Raw genomic sequence first — 8,909 nt, 5'->3', positions numbered from 1 at the left:
AGCTCCTTTCAATAGTCTGTAACTGGAGGCCAATCTTAGCCCCTGACCCGGGCTTATTTGTTGGGAAACGCAGACAAATTCCTTGGGCAGATGTCGAACGTCTTCGAGGAAAAGTGTTTGTTGTGCAGAGCGGCGTCAAGGGAGAGGAGGGAAAGAAAACAACAACAATCCCATTAAATGGTTGGGAGGCTTCTCTGGTATGAAAAGGGGAACATATGTTGGTGATAATAGGACATCAGTGCTATCGCTCGCCGCTATCAGCAGGTAGAATAGGATTAAGTGGAAGGGAAGATCTCAAAGATATCGGCGCTTCTCCAAACACCGCACACTAAGTGGAGTGCACACATGGAAACCCAAGTTGTTTGTGCATTGGGAAACTTTGAGGAAATGAAATGCGTACAGTATATGCAGCATTACATTCGTTTTTATCAGGAATGAGATCAAAGTGCATTTTATATGGAAATGTTGGCATCCTTTAGCCACGATTGACACATGAAAGAGGATATATTTTGCGACATTTTTCCAATTTTATAAATGTGCCTGACCTTAATTTGTAAGATCATCTTAGTCTTCATGTGTCATTTCCAGCAGAAAGCTAACTTTTCAGGAAATCATTTGCTGGCTTTCACCCTTGAAGGAAATATAAGTCCATGAAACCCATGAAAGAAATCTGTCACCGTGACTGAGTGAAAAATAAATATGCATTCATTTCTTGTTTGCCCGAACCGTGCCCAAGATTCGGTTAGCTCTTTTGGGTACATTTTTACATCAGATAAAACATTTGATTCCTTCTCCTGGCGATCCCATATTTGAGGAGAGACTAGCTGCGTGGATGTTGACATATTTCTCAGTTGATTTAATGACCTGTTTAATTCTGGCACATCTGCAGCTCTCAAATGTTTTGCAGGTTTAATTAGCGTAATCACTGCTCGAGAAAAAGGCCACGGGGTTGTTTAATGGGTCATGTTTGTCAAGATGCACAGAATTATAACACAAAAGACACGTCATTCCCACAGTGCAGCAGTCATCCAGTAATTATGGGTGACACAATTGATAATTACAGAAAGGGATTGGATCATGTGAGACCCAAAAGGAACCTCTGTGCTGCGAGGAAATTAGTTTGACAGTGTTTTGTATTAAACAATATACCTGGTGTTATGGTAAAAACACCTCAGTGGTAACTACAGCGATATTTACACCGTGTAATGGCTGAAGGCGATATAAAAGCAGCAATCCAGTATTTCATTTTGCAATCTGCCTGGCATGTGGCAAAGTGAAGCCATTGAAATGCAGTTGTGAAGGACAGTGCAAAGTATAATCCATTTCCCTCGAACTGTGGGATGGAGGCCAAATTAAAGATGTACTTGAGCTATTAAAAAAACCACAACAAAACTATAGTTTACTCTTTGTGTTACTTATACATCCTCTTGATTGCCTTTGTTGGAAATTGCTTGTGAAGCATCTGTTTTATCATTTAGTATAAATTAAAGAATAGAAGAAATTGAAATGAACTTTTAATTAATTCCTTCCTTTGTTCTCAAAGAATAATAACACTTCAGTGAGTGAATATGCTGACCATGCACTATTGCCATTATGCATTCATCTTCTCTGGCCAAACCACACGTTGCCATTTATCTGAATGAATTATTAAATAACTTAATTAATATTTCATTTTTCTTTATGAAACCATTTAACACTTCCAACAGAGTTAATCACATCCAAAGAAGTGCCAGAAAGCAGAATAGTTCTTTGGCCCAACCTCTCCTGATATTGCAGTCGTTGTGCATACAGTGCACACATCTTGACCCCAAATTAGTTACCAGTTCCACAACATTTTTGGGGGCCATGGCTGCGTTACAGTGTGCCCCAATTAAATATTTCATTCTCCACTGACACGTAAAACACCCATGGCATATCATGTGTGCACAAGGTAATGACAAAAATAAATGATATTTAGATTTGCTGTCTTAAATAAACTGGAATCAGATCAGAAATTCCATTTAGGCAGCAACAAAATCACCACAAAAATCCAGATCACCCTTAAATGGTCATTGAACTGTTTTGCTAGGTGATGTCCAAGTTCTCATTTTTCTGATTCATGTCGTAATTTGAGCATTTTTGTGGGATTTTTACTCCACTTCAAGAACTCAAAACGCTTTATTTTGCAGTGTTGGGAAACTTCATTTTCAACACAAACTACTTCAAAGTTCTTAAAATAAATTACTTCAGTTCATAGTTTTTAATTCTAAATTTTGAACTAAGAATACCTTTTGAAGAATTAGCTAAGTGCATTGTTCTTCCCCAGAACTCACCAGAATTCCTCAGAAGTGAACAAAGTTCAGTTTCCTTTCGCACTGAAAAATGAACTACAGTAGTTCATGAATTTCAGTTCAGGTACACCACTGCTGTTATGTAATACAAAACTAAGCTATTTCTGTTCCATTTGACAATCTCTATGTACTTCCACATTATTTTGTCATTTTGTGACCTTTAAGATTGGATTTGATGAGGAAACAGTGATGAAAGTCCTCTGGATTTTCCTGGAAAATTGTTCCAGAAAATTGAGGAAAAATTGCCCAAAATTAATCCGGATATTAGTTGACAAAATTGAACGAACATGCATTTGAGTTCGTTGTTCTGCTTTCACGAGCGTAGCCATGTTGAGGAACTATAAACAGTAACAGTAACGCCCCTCCCCTCGCATTCTCTCAAGACATCGCTTATTTTGTGTGGTTTTGACATTTATTTCATAAACGTTGTTCACTAAACAAGCCTCCTCCAAAACAACCGGTATTCACCCGGAAACAGGTAATGCAAGTTAACAGTACTGAGCATGTACAAAAGGGCATGCTCAGAACTGCTTCGCATAATGCGAGTGCAATTACGTCGAAAGTCATCAACATGATGAGCCATGCCAAAGGAAATTCAGTTACACCAGGGGTGCTCATTGCGTCCAACGCGAGGCAGTGGGATGGCGTAAAAAAAAAAACAAAACAAAACAAAAAAAACATTAGACTATCATCCACCTCGTCGCTTGATTCAGGTGTGGCCAATACGTCGAGCGCATGCACATAAAGGCGCGTTCTAGCAAGCCGGCCTCCTATTTATGGCAGTCCCGTGGTGCGTGCCCCCCCCCCCCAAACAATACGTCACGATTGCCAACAGGAATGTTTGTTCAAATGTATCGCCAGCTTGTTGCCACTAACACCGATCATGTTGAAGTAAACTTTCAGCATCTTCAAAACATTGCGAGTACAGACCGTTCGTGTTTATTCCTTGACAGGCCATTGCATTTAACTTTTCTTCAGATAAAGTTTGTCAGATGACAAATTTTAAATACTGTTTTATATCATGTTCTACTAATGTCAGTTGAAATTGGAAATGATCATTTCTGGGTTTTAAATTTTAATTTTCGATTTTAGTTATGTATTTGTTTATTTTCTTTTTAATTTACATTTATGTTATACTGTGTACATTTTTCAAATGTGAGTGACTGTGTGTGTGTGTGTGTATATATATTTAAGGCAACTGATTACACTATTAGTATTACTAGATCTATATCTGAGATAGTGAGCAATGTGGTCGAGTGTATCAGTACAACGCGACATAAGTTTGAGACTTAAACGTTAATAGTAGTTACTACAGATCAACTTCTTAACATGTTTTGCTGTACGGTGTAGAAATTCTAGGACATATTTTCATGTATATTCTATATCTATACTATAATATGTATAATGTGGGGAAAAGGACAATTTTAGATGTCTTTTCACTGAATTTTTTTCTTTTCACTTAATTCATTTGTCTTGAGATAAACTGGCATATTTTAAGCATATTTGAATGACAAATGTGATTTTGTGCTATCCAGTGATAGGAGATGGGTGGCAAAAAAATCTGGGCTTGGCCCTTTGGGAACTTCTGCCCAATTTTTTTTTTTTTTTGGTCAGGACTTGGAAATTTTACTTTCAATTTTTGTCTGAATTTTGTTCCCAGACATCGCCAGAATGCACCACAGCCATCCATTTTTTCAAACATTTCCCGGGGCGACATGACCCCGGACCCCTCTAGTACTCGCATTTGTATTTTCAGGAATTTTCATGGAAGTCCACTTTCATCTCTAAAGAAAGTAAATGAATCTGCTCTTTTTTTTCCTACCCAATTCTATCATTTTAAAATTATGTGATTGGCTCCAATTTCCAATTATATAAACAGCTCGTGACAACTCCAAAAAGCATATTTTGACTTATGGGAGTGATGCGTCTCTGCTGCTTGACACAGTAAATATACACTTCATCAGAAAAGTACCGCTATTATCAGGCTCATCATCAAAAGACGCAAAATGTGCCATCTTCACAGAGGTGTGGCCAAATTGGCAGTGCTGAAGGAGAGTGTCAACATGCGTGAATTCAGAAAATGGCAGCATTTGGATTTACAATTTTCTATAAAATAAAAATAATCAAGAGAACATTTTTTATTTATTGTCCGGTTAGTTCAGAATATACAGTACATCCACTATCATTATTACTATTCTATGCATCTTTGCAAATGTGGCTACACGTGATGTATTTGTGTATAATTGAGAACGAGATTATTGACGTGTGCAACATTTCCTTGATCTATTCCTGGAAAGACTGGCTCATGTGGTAATGTGTTTGCTGAGTGCCAAAATGAAGAACACTTGCTTACTGTTTAGCGGGCAATTATACGGTGGCGCCTTAATTAAAAGGTGGAAGAAACTCGTTATCTCTGTTTTGATACTGTGAATTCTTAACGGACATGACAACAGTGGCACTGTGGTCCTTTGTAAGCTCTTGTGCTGCTTTGGTCGAAGCGCTTCTGACTCTCAGGCCAGTTGAGCGAGGAACTAATTTGTGTCCACACCCAAAGGAACTGCAAACTCTTCCAAGTAATTCCCTTCTTTCAGATTTAGAACGTCGTGTCGACACAAACAATAGCAGCGCTTTGTAAATGTGATGCTAAAACCTCTGCCAAGTATAATTCATCATTTGAATGACAATAGACCACTTAGCACTGCTTAAATTATGTCTGTGTTCTATCACCACCACTTCACTGTCGTAGCCTTGTGACAGTAGACTGTCATTAAAGCGACGGGTTATGTGGCGCTCTCTTATCTCAGACTCAGTCCTCAGAGTTTGCTTCAGACAGAAACTGCTCAGACATGACTTTTCAACACCACTCTAAGTCAGCTTGGTCAGAGTTTCGTTTAAGTTGCATAGTCAGAAGAAAACAGTTCAAGTAATGCACAAGCAATTTAATAATAGGATCTTGAAATAGTTTATGGTCATTTGGATTGTAATAGGCGGTATGGTAGATGATTGGTTAGCGCATCTGCCTCACGGTTCTGCGGAGTGGGGTTAAATCCAGGCCCTGCCCGTGCAGAATTTGGAGTTTTCTTCCGGGTCCTCCGGTTTCCTCCCACATCCCAAAAAACAAGCATGGTAGGTTAAATGAAGACTCTATAAATTATCCATAGATAAGAATGTGAGCGCGAATGGTTGTTTCTATGTGCCCTGTGGTTGGCTGACGACCAGGCATACCCCGCATCTCGCCCGAAGATAGCTCAGATAGGCTCCAGCATGCCTACGAACCCAGAATGGCAGAAAAGCAGAATGGAAGATGAATGAATAGAATACTGTCGTGACTAGGCTTTAAATGATCAGGAATTTTGGTTTCCTTTTCCTGTTTAAAAAAAAAAAAAAAAACAGAACAGTGATTAGTTTTGTTAGTTCTATAACTAACAAAAAATATATTAGGTAAAGCACAATGTTCCATATTTAGCATAAGGTACAAAAACAGTACTTTTACACAACTGTTTGTGTGACTAATGACCTGTTCTATGGTCTCCTCATAGTGTCTTCAGTACCAAATTATTTTCTACAGGTGTGGTCATCATTATTTGTCACTACCTGTTGTCCACACCTAACCTTAAATATTTGTCAGTGGTAAAATCTACTTTACAAGCCATTATAGTTTACTTGTTATGCTGGCTGTAAAGTAATTCGTGGTAGTGTATAACTGAACAAAATGGACTGAAAGAGGACTCAGACGGTACCACTGAAAGCAAACCGAGTGAATATATTTCTCAATCAGAAGTATTTCATGTGTTCTTGCTATACACCTTTTCCACATATCTTCGACGTTTTATGGAAATCAGCGATATCATTCTGCTAATTTCTGTTACTGATTAAACCAAAACACAAACCAATCATCCATCCACCTCTTTTTGGTACCGGTTGTCCTCATTAGGGTTCCAGGTGAACCCATCCCTACCGAATTTAGCCAAGAGACAGAATAAGCCTGGACTGTTCGGCAGCCAATCATAGGACACGTGGCCAAATGGCCATTGAAACTTACATTCGCACATATGGACGGTTCCAAGTCTGATTAATTCAACACATATGTTTTGGCGTTATTGGAGGAAACCAGAGTACTCTGACAAAAGAATATACAAACTTGACACAGGAAGGTTCATACCCCTGAATCTCAGAAAAGAGTTTTTTTTTTTACCATGTTTTGACCCAACACAATGTATCATACTCACGAGCTGACAGATACTGTGCGGCTTTTTAGCCCTTCGTCTGCGTCTTATTCTCTATACAGTGATAACTAGCATAATGAGATCTGCCATTAAGAAAGAAAAGAATGAAAAGCACTCTGACCATCTGCTTAGCTCACTATATAAAAAGCTGAACACTATCACGCTGGAATTCAATCACAGAATTATAGCCTCTTTGTGTGTGTAGGTCTACTGAGTACCTCGCACTATATTCATTTCAAAAAGGCCTCAATTTAATTAGCTCTCATATGGTGAAAAATTCATGAATTTGTCTGCAATTCCCTGTATTCCTTGTTCCATTCTTGGGGCTGCCTAAAGTGCTGATGTTGGGCATTTATAAAGTTCGGAAGGAGAAAGAGTACCCCACCCCACCCTACCCTACCCCACCCCACCACAACCACCACCACCACACACACACACACACACACACACACACACACACTAAAAAGCAACTATTTATGTAAATAGAGACCGCGTGTTTACTTGGCTGAGGAAAGTGTGGCTCTGAACACAGTGCTAAGCTTGGCATGTTTCAACCAAAGGGGACCTCTCACCATCAACTTCAGCCTTATTAAACTGATTACCAACTTTGCTTAATTAATCAGAGACAGTGCTCTTTCTTGTCATGCAGGGAGGGAGCTCTGTGCCTCAGAGTTCCTCTCTCACTCCCCTCCATCTTAACCCATCTGTTCTCCTCTGGTCCCACTGTCCTCCCTTTTCGGCTTCCAGCTTTGATTGAAGTAGGCGAATGGTAATTTTCATGCATCATGCGGGCCAGCAGGATGCAAGGACAAGTAGCAATTACCTAAAACAAACAAGGCTAAGATTGCTCGAGACGCTACCTCTTTATTCAAGCTCGCAAAATAAGACAACAGACTGAGCGCTTAATGGTTGCAAAACACATTTCATGGGCCACTTTATTCGTCGTTTTGGGAGCCCTGAGGGCAGAGTGTGTATTGACAAATTATGAATATCATATCATTGGTGATTCGTTGTAGTTGTTGATGTTTAGTTTTAAAACATTGTATTTTCAGAAATTATTAAAAAAAAATAACACAATGCAGGCCGCACGGTGTCTGCCTCAGTTCTGAGGATTGGGGTTCAAATCCCGGCCTGACCTGTGTGCACTTTGCATGATCTCCCTGTGCCTGCGAGGCTTTTCTTTGAGCATTCTAGTTTCCTCCCACATCCCCAAAACATGCATTAATTGGAGACTCTAAATTGCCCCTCGGTGTGATTGTGAGTGAGACTGGATGTTTGTTTCTATGTGCCTTAGGATTGGTCAGCAACCAGTTTAAGATGTACCCCCCTGCCTCCTGGCTGATGATAGTTGGGATTGACTCTCACACTCCCATAAGCCTTGTGAGGATAAGCGGCTCAGATAATGGCTGAATGACTAGCACTATGCTTACACAAAGTCATTTTCTGTACAGATTATCCTCACTAGGGTATCAGGCATGCTGGGGCCTATCTCAGATGACTCTGGGCAAGAGGTAGAGTACACCCTTAAATGGTCACTCGCCAATCACAGAGCACGTAGACAAACATCCAATTGGACGCACATTCACTTACAGGCAGCTTAGAATCTTTAGTTAATGAAATGCGTGTTTCTTTGAATGATGTGGGAGGAAATCGGAATACCTGGAGAAAACCCACACAGAGATGGGGAGAACATGCAAACTCCACACAGGTCAGGCTGGATTTGAACCCGCATCCTCAGAACTGTGAGGTAGATATGCTCACCACTTGTGCCGCTCATTTGAAAGATAAATTTGTCAATAATTACAGGACATAGGATGGCTAAATACCTGATAAATCGATTTGTTTATTATTGAGAATTCAGAAGATTGAGAGGAGCTGATTGTTAATGGTGACTTGACGAAATGGAGGTCCAAACTGTATATCTGCGTTACTTCTACTGTGTTCTTGTTGACATTGTCATGCTCTCCGGTTGGGTTGGTTTTGTTTCCTGTGTTCCATGTCTTGTGTGCTCGTTTTGTTAGTTGTGTCCACCTGTTCACGTTTACCTTCCTCCCTTGTGTTGACCAGTCAGCTCCCTCCAGCTACTCGTGTCTTGTGCAAGTGTTTCTCTTTGTGTCATCAATTTCTGTGAATTTAACTCCCTGGTTTCTTTCAGTCCTGGTTGGTCCACTCCTTTGTTGCCTCTTTGTCTTTGTTGAAGTCATGGCTGTCCGTCAGTTTCGGTTTATTGAGCTTGTACTTTTTTCCTTTGAGCATTTTCTTACATTGTGTAATTGTCTTATAAATTTGTTTTTGAGATTCCTGGATTCCTGCCTTGTGTCCCGACTTTCCTCCCGTTGGGTCCTCCATGCCA

Source organism: Syngnathoides biaculeatus, chromosome 12, assembly GCF_019802595.1.
Source record: "Syngnathoides biaculeatus isolate LvHL_M chromosome 12, ASM1980259v1, whole genome shotgun sequence".
NCBI classification, from domain to species: domain Eukaryota; kingdom Metazoa; phylum Chordata; class Actinopteri; order Syngnathiformes; family Syngnathidae; genus Syngnathoides; species Syngnathoides biaculeatus.
The sequence above is the reverse complement of the archived record's forward strand: the minus strand, read 5'-3'. Positions refer to the sequence as shown.